General features: G+C 34.9%; 1 long non-coding RNA gene across 1 annotated transcript in view; it reads right to left on the bottom strand.

Moving 5' to 3' along the window:
• Nucleotides 1-478: 478 nt before the first annotated feature.
• The window catches only part of LOC148107131 (uncharacterized), a 431,471-nt gene continuing 412,654 nt past the window's right edge, over nucleotides 479-19,295 (bottom strand). Inside the window, exon 4 of the long non-coding RNA XR_015723037.1 lies at nucleotides 479-640. This is a non-coding gene — a long non-coding RNA (uncharacterized LOC148107131). The remainder of the gene's footprint in view (nucleotides 641-19,295) is intronic.

Below are 19,295 nucleotides of genomic sequence, written 5' to 3'. Positions count from 1 at the left end.
GTAACCACAAAGTAAACAGCTACAGTAAACACACAAAAGATAAAAAGAGGGAATCAAAGCATACCATTACAGAAAATCATTGATTCACAAAGGAGAAAGGCAAGAAAGCAAGAAAGGAACAAGAGAACTACAAAATAGCCAGAAAATAATAACAACTTACCTATCAATGATTACTTTAAATGTAAATGGATTAAATTCTCCAATCGAGAACACACAGAGACTGAAAACGAAGGGATGGAAAAACATATCCATATAAACAGAAGCCAAAAACAAAAAAAAAAAACAACAAAAAAAACAGGCTAACTATACTTATGTCAGAAAAAAAAAAAAGACTTTAAGCCAAAGATGGTAATAAGAGAAAAAGAAGATCATTACATAATGATAAAGGGGTCAATCCAACAGAGAACATAACATTTATAAATACATATGCATGCAATGGAAGCACTTAAATACATAAATCAAATATTAACAGACCTGGGGGTGCCTGAGTGGCTCAGTCAGTTGAGCGTCTGCTTTCAGGTCAGGTTATGATCCGGGGTCCTGGGATCGAGCCCTGCAACCAGCTCCCTGCTCTGCAGGGAGCCTGCTTCTCCTTCCACTTACAGCTCCCCCTGTTTGTGCTCTCTCTGTCAAATAAAATCTTTAAAACAAACAAACAAACAAACAAACAAACAAACAAAAGACAAATATTAACAGACCTGAAAGAAGAAATAGACATTAATATAAAAATAGCAGGGGACGTCAATACTGCACTTTCAACAATGGATAGATCATCCAGATAGAAAATCAGTAAGGAAATATTGGCCTTAAATGACACATTAAATCAGATGAAATTAACATTTACAGATTATTCCATCCATCAGCAGCAGAATACATAGTCTTCTTTTCCAGGATAGATCACATATTAGGCCCTAAAACAAGTCTTTTTTTTTTTTTTTTGACTATTTAATTTATTTATTTATTATAGAGAGAAAGAGTGCGAGAGAGAGAGAGCATGAGCTGTGGGGAGAAGCAGAGGGAGAGCAAGAAGCAGACTCCCCGCCACGCAGGGAGCCTGATGCAGGGCTCAATCCCAGGACCCTAAGATCATGACCTGAGCTGAAGGCAGACACTCTACCAACTGAGCCACCCAGGTGCCCCCATAAAACAAGTCTTAATAAATTTGAAAAGAATAAAATCATAATAAGCATCTTTTCTGATCACAAAGAAACTAGAAAGCTATTACCAAAAAATGCTGAAAAATTCAAAAATATGTGAAGATTAAAGAACATAATACTGAACAACCAATGGGTCAAATTAAAAAATATCTTGAGACAAGTAAAAACAGAAATATAACATATGAAAACATCAGAATGCAAAAAAAGCAGTTCTAAGAGGGAACTTTATAGTGATAAGCAACTACATGAAGAAACAAGAAATCCCAAACAAACAAACATCCTAACTTTATATCTCAAGGAACTAGAAAAGAAGAACTAATCACAAAGTTGGCAGAAGGAAGGAAATAATCATAGCAAAAAATAAATGGAGACTAAAAAGATAATAGAAAAGACTAAGAAACTATGAGAGCCAATTTTTTTAAAAAGATAAACGAAATAGATAAGCTTTCATATAAATTTACTGGAAAAGAAAGAATTCAAATAAACAGAACTACAAATTTAAAAGGAGACATTACAACTGACACTACAGAAAGACAAAGGATCACAAGTGACTACTATTAATTATATGCCAATAAGAAGGACAACCTAGAACAAATAGATTAATTTCTAGAAACATATAATCTTCCAAGACTGAATCAGGAAGAAATAGAAAATCTTAACAGACTAATTAATAGTAAAAAGATTGAATCAGCAATTAAAGAGCTTCCAACAAAAGTCTAGGACCAGACAGATGCTTCTCTGGAGAATTCTACAAAAGTTTAAAGAAGAATTAATTCCTTCTCAAACCCTTCTAAAAAAATAGAAGGAAAAAGAATACTTCCTAACTCACTTTACCAGGCCAATACCGCAATGGCAAAACCAAACAAGGACTCCACAAGAAAACTATAGGCCAACATCCCTGATAAATATAGATGCAAAAATCCTCAACAAAATATTAGCAAACCAAATTTAACAGTACATTTAAGGATCATAAGCCGTGATCAAATGGGATTTTTTTTCCAGGGATGAAAGGATGGTTCAATATCCACAAATCAGTGTGATATATACCACACTACTGAAATGAAAGATAAAAATCATTTGATAAGCTTAATAGATGCAGGAAAAGTATTTGACAAAATTCAACATCCTTTTATGATTAAACACTCTCAACATATAAAAAGTATAGAAAGAATGCACCTCAACATAATAAAGGCTATATACGACAACCCCACAGCTAACATACACTCAATGGTGAAATGCTGAAAACCTTTCCTTTAAGTCAGGAACAAGAAAAAGATGCCCCCTCTTATCGCTTTTATTCAACAGAGTATTGGAAGTCCTAACTAGAATAATTAGGCAAGAAAAAGAAATAAAAGACATCTAAATCAGAAAAATAGTAAATTTTTCTCTATTTGAAGATGAAATATTATTATAGAAAACCTTTAAGAGTGTCATAAAAAGCTGTTAGAACTAATAAACAAATCCAGTGAAGTTGCAGAATACAAAATCAATATACAAAAATCAATGCATTTCTGTTCACTAATAACAAAATATCAGAAAAATTAAAAACACAATTCCACTTATGAGTACATCAAAAAGAATAAAATACCTAAAAATAAATTTAACCAAGGAATTGAAAAATCTGTGCACTGAAAAACTGTAAGACATTGATGAAAGAAATTGAAGAAAACACAAATAAATGAAAGGATATTCCATGCTTATGGATTGGAAGAATTAATATTATTAAAATATCCATACTACCCAAAGCAATCTATGATTCAATATAATCCCTATCAAAATTCCAATGGCATTTTTCATAGAAGAAATAATCCTAAAATTCATATAGAATCACAATCTTTTGAGAAGAAAGAAGAAGGCTGGAGGCATCACCTTTCCTGATTTCAAACAATAATACAAAGCTATAGTAATCGACATAGCATGGCATTGGCATAAAAAAAAAAAAGGCAAAAGAATAAAACAAAATAGCCCAGAAATAAGACCATACATTGTCAATTTATGACTAAGGAGCCAAGAATATTCAACAGGGAGTAGACAGTCTCCTCATGAATTGTGTTAATAAAACTGGATAGCCACACGCAAAGGAATGAATCTGGACGTCTACCTCACATAATACACAAAAATCTTTCAAAAAATGAATTAAAAACTTGTAAAATCTGAAACCATAAAACTCCTAGGAGAAAAGATAGGCAGGAAGCTCCTTGAAATTGGTGTTGGTGATGAGCTTTTGGATTTGATACCAAAAGCAAAGGCAATAAAAGCAAAAATAAGTAAGTGGGACTATAGCCACAAAATGGTCTGCACAGCCAACAAAATCATCAGCAAAATGAAAGGGCAATCTACAGAATAAGAGAAAATATTTGCAAATCATATCTGACAAGGGATTAACGTACAAAATTGAAATTCACACAACTCAATACCAAAAACATAATCCAATTAAAAGTGGGCAGAGGGACTAAATAGATATTTTTCCAAAGAAGACATAAAAATAGATACATGAAAAGAAGCTCAGCATCACTAATCATCAGGAAAATCCAAACCAAACCACAAAGAGGTATCGCCTCATACATGTTAGAATGGCTATCATCTAAGACATGAACCAACAAGTGTGAGTTGAGGTGAGGTGAGGATGTGCAGAAAAGAGAACACTTGTGCCCTCTTGGTGGGAATGTAAGTTGGTGCAGCCACTATGGAAAACAGTATGGTGGTTTCTTAGAAATTTTTAAATAGAACTACCAAATTTTAAATAGAACTAGCATATGATTCAGCAATCCCACTGCTGGGTATATATTCAAAGGAAATGAAAATAGGGTATCAAAGAGATATATGCACTTCTATGTTGCAACATTATTCACAATATCCCAGATACAGAAACAACCTAAGTGTCCATCAATAAATGAATGGATTAAGAATAGGTATTTACATACAATGAAATATTATTCAGCCACAAGAAAGAAAAAAAATTGTGCCATTTGTGAAAACATACATAGAACTTGAGGACACCATGCAAAGAGAAGTAAGACAAAGAAAGAAAAATAGTACATGGTATCACTTATATGTAGAATCAGGGGGAAAAGTCAAACTCATAATAAAAGAAACTGGTAATTACCAGGGGTAGAGGGTTGAGGCGGATCATAGGAAAGTTGGTAAAAGAGTACAAACTTTCAGCTATAAGATGAATAAGGTCTGAGGATCTAATCTGACTATAGTCGATAATACTATATTGTATAATTGAAATTTGCTGATAAAACTTGAATATTCTCAGGAAAAAAGATTAATATGTGAGATGATAGATGTATTAATTAATTAGATAGGAGGAATCCTTTCTCAGTGTATACACATAAAATCATCACAATATACACTATCTTACAATTGTAATTATCAATTATATCTCAATAACATGGAAAAAATTAGTGTTCTAGAAAGTCTATAGACTTTCTACTATCAATTGTTATATAGTGGAATCAAACAATACTAATTAGTATTAAACCCAGTTTGTCAGATATTGGTCTAAGAACTTTACACGACATGTCAGTTAATCTTCACCCAAACCCTATGAAATAGGTTGTATTATTAGCCTCATTTACCTGATGAGGAAAGAGGCAGAGAGATTTAGTAACTTGCCCCAGATCACATATACAGTAATTCTTAAAGGTCAGGGCCTCAGATAGCAATCAAACTACACAGCTTCCCTTATTTTCAAATTAGACACATTTTTCTTACAACACACACTGCAGAAATTCTGAGTATTCTTCATACACTTACAACTAAGGCAGAGCAAGTTTATTGCCTTAGTCACCAGCTATTTGCTGCCTTAAAATGTTCATTCTGAAACCTCAAAAAGGCAAAATTGTAATTTATCTTGATAGAGAAAATTCCCCAAAGAAAAACTGACAACCTTACAGAGTTATTAAGATATTTCCATGTCGAAATCCTTTTTATCCCACAGAAACTGCCTTTTCTAGCAAAATCCCCAAGGTGAATCTGTCAAAGTTACTTAGGTTGGTAATGCATGCTTTCTTACGACTCCCACATCTGTGAAACCTTTTCTCACAGCACTAGAGGATGGACCTGAATGTAGCAGAATTGGATGTTACTGAGAACCTCAATGGATTTAGTCCACTGTGGCTAGAAAATGAGTTTTTATAAGAGAATATAGGAAAACACAATTCTTTTATCATTCACATGGCAGCCTTCCCAATCACAGTAGATAGAGCCCAACAAATATTTTTGTTTTATCAATTCTGTCTGACTCATCACCTATAACATAAGAAAACTCCACAATATTGGATAGGTCTCTCTGTCACAAAGAACTTTGTATAGTCTCAGATAAATTGCCTAATCTCTTGAGATTCAGGGTAATCATTTATAAACAGCAGGTTAGAGTAAATGAGCTTCAGGTTTCTTCAAGTTCCACATCGTGTTTTTGTGACCTTGCCTTACATACATATTCTCTAGTAATCTGTACACTCCTAGAGTTGTGAGCACTCAGTACATATTGAATTGTTGGATAAATAAATGTTTGGATGTAAAAACAGATGAACAGAGATGAATACATATATTTATTTACAAAGCAGTTTTCTCACCCATGCATATTAACTTAGCCTTTACTTTTTATCCCTAATGCATGATTTCCTTATGTACATCTTTTGTTTTGAACTTTTTTTATCAGAAATTTTCAAAAACAGAATAAAAATGATAAGGTACAATAAATGTCCATATACCCATCACCCAACTCGAAAGCATTAACTTGCTATCAGTCTCTATTTTATCTATCATCACCATTTTTATACTAAAACAAAACAAATTTCAGATATACCATTTCACTCATAAATAAGTTAAAATAAACCACATTGATGATAAATTCTACTTTCCAGTTTACTATAGAAACTGGAATGTTCTGCCCCAATCTGATTACTGGCAGTTTACCTATTATTTTCAGCTTATTTTGAATATAGTCAGAATTCTAATTTAAAAAAAAAATCCTTGAAAATCTAAACTTTTACACAGCATTTGTTCTTTCAGAGGGATAGAAAAGGAGTAAGAATGTTCAGCATTAGTTCTACTGACAGACAATTCAGTTACAGTATAAGCTAATGGAGAGATTGATAAAGATTCAAGAGAGGAAAATAGAATAAATTCCTGAATCAGATTTTTATAACATTTACATGTTTCCTTGATTTAAATTCTAGACACTAAGCACAATGATATAAAATTAATATCCACATGCAACTTAAAGCATACACACACTTACAAAGCTAAATATAAATATTTAAAGTTTATCCATCTTATATAAATAGCCATATTTCTGTTGTTCCAATTTATCATCAAGGAAAGTACAAAAATTAACTAAACTCTCTGTGTGTACACATTTTCCTTTCCCAGCTTTTCCACATGCTTATCTATCTATTCTTTCTTGGAATGCTTTTATTTGTAGCCCCAAATCGTGGTTAAATATTAGTTAACCATTAAAACATGCCTAAACCCCAATAAACTCAATCAGACATCCTTTTCTTATTGATTTCTAAATTGTCTTTGATGTACTCACCTATTTTCTCTGAACTATGCAGATCAGCACAATGCCAAAATGAAATGAACTTGAATTTATACTTCATTGTAAATCTAGCATTCTGGTACACCCATATTAAATCCCCATTCCTAAGAAAACTATATTCAGCATTTCCTCAAAGATCATTTCTCAGAAATGCTAGGTTTTTTTCAATCAAATTCTTAGGTAAATAAGGAACAGGAAAAGGAGAAATTAAATCTGAAATAGATCAAATCCAGAGGGTTAAAGCATAGAACCAAAGGAGTAGGTCAAAACTACAAAGTATTTAAAAGATAATAGGAGAGTATCTTCATAACATCAGTGTAGGGACGGATTTCTAGGTAAGACACAAAAGTTATAAACAAAAATATTAATACATTTGGCCAAATAAAAGTTAAGAACCTCTTCTCATTAAAAGACACTTTAAAGAAATGTTAAAAGCAAGCACCATAGTTGGAAAAGAATGTTGCAAGGCATATATCTAATAAATACCCTAGTATTCAGAAAATATAAAAATACTTCATCAGCCAAAAAAATCCAAAACACCCCAAAAGAAAAATGAGAAGACATGAACAGAAATATTTAAAAAGTTGAAATCCAAGTGACCTATAAACACTTGAAATTGGGTTCCATCTCATTAATAATCAGGGAAACAACAATTTTGTTTGCAAAGAGACACTAGTAGATGCTCATTCAATTGGTGAAAAATTTAAAATATAATAACAAATGTTGGTAAAGATGTAGAGCAACTGAGCCTTTGAAAACCTGCTGGTAGGCTGCAAACTGGTACCATCAGCTTGGAAGACTTTGTATAGTAGTAGAGTTAAAGATAAGCATTCTCTATGACTCTTCAATTTCACTCCTAAGCATCTGCCTTAGAGAAACTTGTATAAGTATGCACTAGGACACACATATCCATATGTATGAATGTACACTGTGTAAATATTGTGACCAGCATTCCCTATATAGACAAAAATGGAAGCAACCCAAATGTTCATTAACAGGTGAATGGATAAATGCCATATGGCAATATATGAGATAATGACACCTAAATACAACATCATGGATAATCTTACAAACACAGAGTTGAGCTAACTTAGCAACAAACAAAAGAATACAGTATAATTTCATTAATAAAAAGTTCAAAAGTAGGAGCCCATTTTAGTTTAGCTGCTATGCTGTATTTCTTGACCTGAGTGATGATTATGTGGACATTTACTTAATAAACTACTTGTTAAACTGTGTATTTGTGTTTTATGCTCTCTTCAATTTGCATATTTTATTTCACAGTTACACTTTTAAGTTGACTTCAGATGCTCTAATATAGGTCTTCCCTTGTTATTCCTTAAGTGATAAGTATTTATGAGTCTTAACATTTGAAATATAAGGATTTTTAAATTACCTTTTTTCTTAAAGTTTTAACATAAAGGATAGTTTAAAGAGAAGATTAAATAGAGTTGATTTTTGTCATACTTGTTTCAGATTGATCTATTTTTTAAAAAATAAAAATTATAAACATAGCTAAAGCTATTACTCACCCACTTCTGTTTCCCTGAGATAATCATTTTTTTTTAATTTTTCTAATATTGGGGGTATCATCAACTTTATTTTTAAAAATTCATATATACATAATTTATATATATAGTTGTAACTACAAATAATATAGAAAACTGGTTTGAAAATTTATATAAACTGCATCACATCACAGCTACATTTTTGCAACTAACTTATTTGCTTCAAAATTATGCTTGATATTCACACATGTTGATGAATGTCCTATTTTCTTTTTTACATTTTAACTGTTGCAGAGTATTCTGTCGTACCAATAGAACACAATTTGTTCACCCATTCCCTTATTGAGGGACATCAGTTTTACTCTACTTGTTTGCTGTGACAACAAATGCGGCATCAAATTTTATGCATGTGTCTCTTGCACACCTTAAGAGTATTTCAAAAATTAGAAAAATATACAGACACTAAAATTTAAACCACTCATAATCTCACCACTAGAGATAACTGCTTTAAATATCTTTATATAACCAAATGTTTTCAGACACAACGAAATCGGGAAATTATATAATACATATACATACATGGTGGTTTTATATCCTGCTTTTAACTTATGATGAATAATTTCACATACCATAAAATAGCCTTCAGAAACATGTTGACCAATGTCTACATGGTGTTCTTTTGTACAGATGGACCATAACTTATAAAACCATTTCTCAGTGTAAGACATGTAGTTGTTTCCAATTATTCTGTTCTCGTTCCAGTTTTCTGTACTCTAGCCAACTAGCTTTCTTTCATTTCCTCACATACAACTGCTTCTTTCATGCATCATGGCCTGTGTACATACAGTTCACCATGTTCTTTCTCACACTTTTCACATTGCCAGTTTCTTCTCATCTTTGAGATCTCAATATCAATAACTCCCGGCAAAAGAGACATTCTCTAATAGCTCTTTCTAAATTATTATTCTTTCTCAGGTACTCTTTTCTTCCCCCAAATAATATTTATCAGACGACATAACTATTTATTTATATATCTTTATTTTTGTGTCTCTCTCCATGAGGGTAAGGACATGACTGTTCTTGATCACTTTCAGCACTGGACAGGTTATGCACTGCAGAAATGTTGGAGGAACATTCATACTATAGTTATCATAGATTTGTATATTAATTACAGCAGACGGTCTAAAGTATCTTGAGGAAGAGGTCCCTTTTTTAAATCTCACTAAATATTAACTTTGAGAGGCTCAATAAATAGCTATGGAATGAATGAATGAACTCATAACTTACTGGTTGTCCCAACACCAATGTTTTTCATGTCTTCTTTCTCTCTATAGTTTCCCAGAACTTACTGTTGCCCTGATGTTAACCACATAAGATGAGTGCAGGAAGCACAATCATAGAATCTTTGTGGTACTTGGCTCAAGGTCAGTAACTGAACATAAAAAAATATTGGATGGAACACATTATTTTTGATACTTAAAAATATGAGGCCTAAAGTACCACATTTAATTCAGTAAAAAGAACGTAAGTAGGTAGGTCATCAACATGTTATAAAGTGGGCTTAAGAATTCTGTCTTGTGAGGTGGCTCAGTCAGTTAAGCGACGGCCTTCAGCTCAGGTCATGATCTCAGCGTCCTGGTATCAAGCCCTGTGGAGGGCTTCCCACTCAGAGGGGAATCTGCTTCTCCCTACTCCCCTCCCCCCTACTTGTTCTCTCTCTCTCTCTGCCTTATATAAATAAGTGAATTAAATAAAAAGAATTCTGTCTTGCTCTCATAAGGCTACTATTATACTGTACTTTTCTGGGGGTATTTTCATTCTGATTATCTAAAAATTCAATTTTATTATCTACAAAGAAAAATGTCAGAAACTGGCTAATACTGAAGTTGCAAATGCTCCCAATTCTGAGACTACTACACACTGACACTTCTGTAGGCCACAAGAATCTACTCGACTTTCATTAAAGCAAACGCCAGTCTATGCTTGTAAAGACAAGAATAATGAAAGTATATTTGGCACACTAAGAATAAGCCTCTCTTTACATCTGACAATATGAAAAATAACCTTGGCAGCTGCATTTCAGCTACGATAGGAACTTTCTGACAGCTTTCTTCTCTACCGCTCATAAGAAAAGGACTTAAATGAATTAATGTCAGGTGGATTAGTCAGATTCTGTTCAAACTGACAGAAGATCATGTCTGTACAGCTACTTTAAACTCTCAACATTAGTCTAAAGAATGGGAGAATGTCCTGTATTTAAAACTGAGGGAATTTTTGGAATTTCAAATGTATTTATTTAGGAAAACATTACCTCTGATTTGGGAGAGAATTTGAAAATAGGTATAGCTTAGTGACATATAATACTAGGGCTAGCTGACAAAACCAGGTTATAGTTTATATACTTACGCAGTTGAGTTTTTACCTTATAGACTCATAACTGATTTGGACCAGATGCAATAAAATAGCAATTCCAGTCATAAAAACGTAGTCTCAGTCATAAAAACGTATTTTTAAGAAGTAGTACAGTCCCTTTAAGATCAAATACAGGAATTTCTTCATTTTACATGTAAGAAACTAGATGAGAAACAGAGAAGTAAAGAGACTTATCTGAAGTCATATAGCTAGTTAATTTCAGAGTTAAAGGAATAAAAAGTTGGACTATATATATATACTATTACATATATATATACTATCACATATATATATATATATATATATAAAGCCAATTCGGAAGAAAGAAATTTGGAGCGTCCAAAATGGCCAAAGTGTACCAAAGGACAAACAATGCCATACCTACACTTATGGAGTATTTTTTATTATCATTTTTTAAATAATTACATTTAACAATTGTGTGACAGTATTAAAACCTGAGATACAAGATTTCTAACACTGAACTTAAAATATTTGGGGGTGTCATGCAACATGATTAGAACTGTATATGATTTATTGATATTCAGTGTATAGGCTACATTGGAATGAGAACAGATGGGAAATGAGAAACCAATTGGGAAGATATAATAATCTAGAAAAAAAGATAATTAAGGAAAAATTATAGTGAATTAGTTTAGGAACTGATAAAGTTACTCAATCAGGCACATAAGAAATGTTCCAAAGAAAGGATTCCTCAGAGTATTAGGAGCAGAAATGGTGTGGTACTATGTTGGGGAGTGGATGGGAAGTGAAAAAATGAAATCAGTGACCATAGAATACTGCTCAAAACTTTCTAAAAATTAAAGTGATAAATAGGAAAATAGCTGGAAGGTAGAGAAGTTTTTGTGTATGGAAATATGATCATGTCGGCAGGCAAGTAGAGAGAGAGCTTGACAATACAAAGAAAAGTGGGTAGATGATAGTACATGTCATCTGGAAAGAAAAAAGATATTCCTTTCCATCTAAGCCAGAGAAATGAAAGATAGAGTTTAGTGCATCCAGCATAGAGAGAAACTCAGCTTTAAGGGTTCAAGGCTGGTGATTTCTATTTGCTCTGAGAAAGCAAGGTACAGAATCTATAAAGTCAAGAAAGATAAAGGTAGGAAAGTAGAATTAAAGAGAATAAAAACAGTTTAAAATATTGATACATATTGGGCACTTCCTTCTCAACTTGATGTGGTATGTCACACCATACTCAGTAACTTTTTGTGTGGAGAAAACTCCTCAAATATAAAAAACAATGTCTATGGCAGAGAGATTTCAAGATATTCCTCAATGATCCTCACGTCCTGGTATTCATAGCATTGTGTAATCCCTTCCCTTTGAGAGTGGGTGGGACCTATGACTTGATTCTAATGAATATAATCCATCATTGTAGCCATCCCTCTCCCTTGCTGGCATTAATGAAGCAAGGCTGCAATGTGATGAGCTGCCCAATGGAGAGGTTCACTTGTTAAGGAACTGAGAATGGCCTCTCAGATTATCAATTATATTTCTTCAAAAATTGTTTTAGTGGTTATCCTAGAGTTTGCAATATAAATTTTTAATTAATGAAGTCTACTTTCAAAGAATGCTATTCTTCCCCATGTGAAATGCAAGTACCTAATACAGAGTGTTCCAATTCCTCCCTCTCATCCCCTGTGACACTGTTGTCACTCATTTCACTTTTTTGTATGCACTAATCACCCAATACAATGTTACTATTATTACTTTAAATAGTTATATTTTAAATCAATTCAGAATAAAAAAAACCAAAAGATTTTATTTTATCTTCATTCATTTCTTCTTTGAGGCTTGTTTTGAGATCTAAGTTTCTGATGTCAGCATTTTCCTTCTCCCTCAAGAACTTGTGTTAACATCTCTTGCAGGGGCAAGTCTGCTAGAGATGAAGTCCCTCAGTTTTCACTTGTCTGAGAAAGTCTTAATCTTCCTTCAGTTCTGAAGTATAATTTCAGTGGCTATAGACTTTGAGGTAGGCAATATTTTTGTTTCATTGCTTTAAATAATTCACTCCACTAGCCTTTTGTTTGCATGGTTTCTGAAAAGCAGTCTAATATAATTTCTTGGTCCTCTACAGATAAGGTGCTATGTTCCTCTGACTGTTCCAAGATCTTCTCTTTATCTTTGGTTTTCTATAGTTATAATAAGATAGGCCCAGATGTAATTTTGTTTTGTGTTCTTGGTATACATTCTTCTTGCTGTTCTCTGAATTTCTTAGATCGTGATTTTAATGTCTGTCATTGATTTTGGAAAGTTCTCAGACAGTATTACTTCAACTATTTCTTCTGCTCTTTTCTTTATTGTTCATACACATATGTTATGCTTTTGAAATTTCCCCACTGTTCCTTCATTTGTGCTCTATTTCCTTTTTTAATTATTCTTTCTCTTTGCATTTCAGTTTAGGAAACTTCCTTAGACCCATCATTAACCTCACTGATTTTTTCCCCCTCAGTTGTATCAAATATTCTAATGAGCTCATCAAAGGCATTTTCACTTCCATTACACATATTTTTACTTTTATGTTTTCCTTCCAATCCTTTCTGAGAATTTCAATCTCTGATTACATGATCTGTTCTTGCATTTTATCTTTTCCATGAAATCCCTTAATGTAATCATGGTTTTTAAATTTTTCTGTTAATTCTAACATTTGTGTCATATCTGAGCCTGATTTATGCTTGTTTGTCTCTGTTTTTTCTTGTCTTTCAGGGTATCTTTTTGCTGAAAGCCAGACATATTATATTGGGCAACAGAAATTGAGGAAATAGACCCATAAGGTGAGGATTTATGTTAATCTGGTTAATAACTGGACTTTGGTTAATTTTTGATGTAGCTGTAGGAGCCAGAAGTTTCAAGTTCTCTAGTATTTTTGGTTTTGTCTCATGTCTTTGGGATTCCCTACGTATTCCTCCTAAGAAAAAGTCTGGGTTTCTCAGCTCTTTCAGATATAATGTTATTATATTGGAGCCCTCTTGGTGTGGTTATGGGGAAAGGGACATTCTATAATTTTCCATTCAAATCTCAGTCTTTTCATTGGCCTGTGTTTCTGGGGCCCTGGGGTCATGACCTGAGCCGAAGGCAGATGCTCAAACAACTGAGCCACCCAGGCACCCCAAATTAGGAGTTTTTCACTTTCATGCTGGTTCACACTCAACCTCCACCAATTCATCAAATCTCCACTAAGTATTTTTAACAGTTTTTATCTATAGCGTCTTCTGTTCCAGGTAAGTAAATCTTTGCTATGACTCTCTAGGGTCACGTGTCACTCCAAATTTCTGATTGTCAGTTACCGTACAAATTTGGTTCTCTGACAGGTCCAAAAAAACTGTTGATTTTTAGTCTGTCCAGTTTTATTTTGCTGTAAGGATAAGAGTGACAGTTTCCAAGATTTTAACCTTTTGGAGCTAAACAGGAAGTTAATGTGTGTTATTTGGGTCACTAAGTTTGCGGTGGTTTGTTATAGAGCAGTAGGTAATTAATACAATGGTAGGACAAAAATGAAAAATAGATATCACAAACCATATTCTTCCAGGCACCCAATCACTATGAGATAAAAAAGATACATAATCATTTAGACCCAAAAAATCACATGGTATGATGGTACCATAATAAGACTCTCTGAACTGTTATATATTTCCAGTGACAAGTCAAAAAGTCCACACATATTATCGTTTGTGCTATCCTTTAATTTGAGAAATATCCAAATTTAGATTTAGGTTGTAAGCTGGCATTGCAGCATAGTTCCTCACATGTTGCTAATGTAAAACCAGAAAAAAAGAATTGGAGGTTTATCACATACTTTCTAATGGCCAGATCTATAAGTCTTTTCACAGTTTTCACTCCTTTCACAGTATTTGACATTTGACTCCCTCTTGAAATACCCAACTTCCCTGGCTTATGTGCCCTTTTTGTCCATATTATTTTCCAGGTATTCTAACTTCTCACTTCAGCTGCTTATCACCTAGCCTTTATTACTATAAATAGTTCACCTCTACTATTTGTGAACTTTCAAGGTCAATATATGCATACCTAGTTCTATTTTGCTTCACTTTATTGTGCTTGGTAGATATTTTTCTTTTTTAATAAATTGGTTTTGGCAACACTGTCTCAAGTCTATTGACAATATTTTTTTCCCAACAGCATTTGCTCATTTCATGTCTCTGTGTCACATTTTGGCAATTATCATGATATTTCAAACATTTTTATTATGATACTGTGATCAGTGATCTTTAATGTTGCTATTGTAATTGTTTCAGGGTGCCATCAACTATGCTCATATAAGATGGTGAACTTAATAAATGCGTGTGTTCTGATTACTCTACCAACCAGCCATTTCCCCATCTCCTTCCCTCTCATGGGACTCCATATTCCCTGAAACACAACAACATTAAAATTAGGCTAATTAAAAACTTTACAATGGCCTCTAAGTGTTCAAGGAAAAGGAAGAGTTGCACATCTTTCACTTTAAATCAAAGCTAGAAATGATTAAGCTTAGTGAGGAAGACATGTTAAAAACTGAGATAAGCTAAAAGTTAGGCCTCTCGAGCCAAAAGTTTGCCAAGTTGTGAATGCAAAGGAAAAGTTCTTGAAATTAGGTGCTACTCCAGTGCACATGAATAATAAGAAAGTGAAACAGCCTTATTGCTAATATGGAGAAAGTATTAGTGGTCTTGATAGAAGATCAAACCAGCCCTTAGGCCAGAGTGAGACCCTATCTCTTTTCAATTCTATGAAGGTTGAGAGAGGTGAAGAAGCTTCAGAAGAAAAATCTGAAGCTAACAGTAGTTGGTTCATGAGGTTTAAGGAAAGAAGCCATATCCATAACATCAAAGTGCAAAGTGAAGGGGCAAATGCTGATACAGAAGCTGCAATAAATTATCCACAAGATCTAGCTAAGATAATTAATGAAGGTAGCTACATCCAACAACAGATTTTCAGCATAGATCAAACAGTTTTATATTGGAAGAAGATGCCACCTAGGACTTTCATAGGTAGAGAGGAGAAGTCATTTCCTGGCTTCAAAGCTTCAAAGGACAGGCTGACTCTCTTGTTAAGGGCTAATGCTAATGATGACTTTAAATTGAAGCCAATGCTCATTTACCATTCCAAACATTAACTAATTATTACCGTTTCAAGAATTAACTACTCTCCCTATACTCTATAAATGGGACAAAAATGCCTAAATGACAGCACATCTGTTTATAGCATTGTTTAGTGAATATTTTAAGCCCACTGTTGTGATCAACTGATGAGAAAAAATACTTTCCAAAAAATGACTGCTAATTGACTATGCACTTGGTTACCTAAGAGCTCTGATGGAGATGTACAAGAGTAATGTTGCTTTCATGCCTACTAATACAACATTCATTCTTCAGCCCATGGATCATTTAAACTTCCAACCTTTATTATTTAAGAAATACATATTATAAAGCTATAGCTGCCACAGAGAATCATTCCTCTGATGGGTCTAGGCAAAGTAAATTGAAAATCTTCTAGAAAGGATTCACCTTTCTAGATACCATTAAGAACATTCATGAGTAATGGGAAGAGTTCAATATATCAACATGCACAGGAGCTTGGAAGAAATTGATTCCATCCCTCATGGATGACTTTGAGGGGTTCAAAACAGCAAAAGAACTAGAGTTAGAAATGGAGACTGAAGCTGGGACTGAATTGCTGCAATCTCAGGATAAAAGTGGAACAGATGAGGAGTTGCTTCTCACAGAGGAGCAAACAAGGTGGTTTCTTGAGATGGAATCTACCCCTGGTGAATACGCTGTTAAGACTGTTGAAATGACAACAAAGGATTTACATTACAACATAAATTTAGTTGATAAAGCAGCAACAGGGTTTAAGAGGATGTACCCTAATTTTAAAAGAAATTCTACTGGGTAAAACACCCATCAAACAGTATTGTATGTTACAGAGAAGTCATTCAGGAAAGGAAGAGTCAATCGATGGAGCAAACTTTATTGTCTTATTTTAAGAAAATGCCACAGCCACCCCAATCTTCAGTAACCACCACCCTAATCAGTCAGCAGCCATAAACATCAAGGCAATACCTTCCACCAACAAAAAGATTACAACTCTCTGAAACCTCAGATGATGGTTAGCCTTTTTTTAGTAATAAAGTGTTTTTTTAATTAAGGCATATACTTTTTTTGTAAGTATATGAGGCATGCCTGTATAAAATATTATCACTTCTAAAATAAAAAATAGACTTAGATCTTATTAAGTCCTGGATACTCTCTCATTTTAGTTCACTTCTCAAAAGGCGAGTTAATTTAGCTTTACTTTTAGAATTAAGGTTTCAGAAATTTTCCTATAATGCTTTACCTATTTATTATATTATCAATAGAATTACACATTATTCCAAGAGGCTTAATGAAACACTAAATTGCAAAGTAAGCACTAATCTTCAAAATATCCCTAAGAGGTAGATATAACTAAATGAGAATAAGATCTCTTCCAAGGTTTAGATTCTTTAAAAAGGTAAAGCAGGCAGTTCATTATTAAGGGCAATACTTCTCACATATCATCACACAAGTTAAATCACTGCATGAGTCCAGAAATTCTGGCAACATTTGATTATTGGTGACTACTTTGACTCTCATTTCAACAAAGAATCCTTTTTGTCACATTAATCTGCCCTAAAATCTCCCATCCTCATACTTTCTGGAATCCTGTACATTAGGCTTGAGGTGTACACATGACTTTTAATCTGGTGCTTCTTTTTTAACCTCGCCTAGCTACTGTCTTTATCTTCCTTATAGATAATATTTATTTTTGTTAGGTTGTAGTTCATGTGTTAATGATCTGACATCATCCAAAGACTGACTGGATTTGAAGAAGTTTGAAGATGGAGGAGGAGTAAGGGACCCCTTTTTCAGCCAGTCCCGAGTCGAGCTGGATAGGTACTAGACCTTCCTGAACATCCACGGAACCAGCCTGAAACGCAGGAAGATACATCTGGATCTCTACAAATGAACATCTCCAGTGCTGAGTATTGAGGTACGAAGTGGGGAGCCGTGAAACCACGCACAGATATTGGAAGATAAACGGAAGGGGGAGGGACTCGCCATGTTTGGGCGCTGGGAAGTGGTAGCCACCTGCATGGAGGAGCGGGCGGACTCGCGGACTGGCACCCACGAGAGAACAGACTGAGACTGTGAGCCAGGGAACGCGCACAACCAGACTGAAAACTGGAGCTCCGGTGCGTTCACTGGAACCAGACTGAGACTGGGAACTCCGGGGGGGCGCGGGGGCGGCTGTTGGCAGGTGGCTGGCGGCTGGCGGTGTTAGAAACACAAAGGACAGAGACACGCCGGCCCTGGAAGTGAGGGCTGGGACACCGGGTGTGGGGCTCACATCCCGGGACTCTGCAGGGTTGAGCAGCACCAACAGAAACAGAGTTAAAGTGGCCAGAACATCAGTGGAGAATGGTCTGCGATCCCTCTGTTCTGAAACAGAGGCTGAGATTTGGCCACTGCTGCTCTGACTCTCAGAAGAGGCACAGCAAACTGCCAGGGAAAGCCGCCAGAGAACAAAAGCCTGGAAATACCGGCTCACAGTGTACCCATCCCCATCCCCCCTCAGAGGGGACACGGAGACTCTACCCAAAGAGAGTTGCCTGAGTATCGGTGCGGCAGGCTCCTCCCCCAGAAGGCAGGCTGAAAAATCAAGAAGCCCACATCCCTAAGGTCCCTATAAAACAAGGGTGCACTGCCTGGGTCCCGGTCAATAATTTGGGCTATGGGAAACCCCGCAACCTCTCCTCATCAGAATGACGAGAAGGAGAAATCCCCCCCCAGCAAAGAAAAGGCAATGAGTCTGTGGCCTCTGCCACAGAACTGATGGATATGGATATAACCAAATTCTCAGATGGAATTCAGAGTAACAATGGTCAGGATGATGTCCAGACTTGAAAAAAGTATTAATGAAATGTTAATGAGAATACAGAATCTCTAAGGGTGGAAATGAGAAAGAATCTTGCAGAAATTAGAAATTCTATGAGCCAAATGCAGTCAAAACTAGAGGCTCTCACAGCCAGGGTGAATGAGGCAGAAGAAGAAATCAGCGAATTGGAGGATGGGTTAGAAGAAGAGAAAGCTAAAATAGAATCTGGGCTCAAAAAAATCCAATCTCAAGAATGTAGATTACGGGAGATTACTGACTCAATGAAACATTCCTATGTCAGAATCATCGGCATCCCCGACGGGGTGGAGAAAAACAGAGGACTAGAAGAGATATTTGAACAAATTGTAGCTGAAAACTTCACTAATCTAGCAAAGGAAACAAGTATTCGTGTCCAAGAGGCAGAGAGGACCCCTCCCAAGCTAAACCACGACAAACCTACACCACGTCACATCATAGTGCAATTCGCAAATATTAGACCCAAGGATACAGTATTGAAAGCGGCCAGGGCAAAGAAATTGCTCACGTACCAAGGCAAAGGTATCAGAATCACGTCAGACCTATCTACACAGACCTGGAATGAGAGAAAGGGTTGGGGGGGGGGCATTTTTAAAGCTCTTTCAGAGAAAAACATGCAGCCAAGGATCCTTTATCCAGCAAGGCTGTCATTCAGAATTGATGGAGAAATAAAGACCTTCCAGAATTGCCAGTCACTGACAATTTCGTAACCACGAATCC

This window comes from Ursus americanus, chromosome 35 (genome assembly GCF_024610735.1).
Source record: "Ursus americanus isolate L20-20 chromosome 35, mUrsAme1.1.p, whole genome shotgun sequence".
NCBI lineage: Eukaryota > Metazoa > Chordata > Mammalia > Carnivora > Ursidae > Ursus > Ursus americanus.
This window is presented reverse-complemented; position numbering and strand designations above follow the sequence as displayed.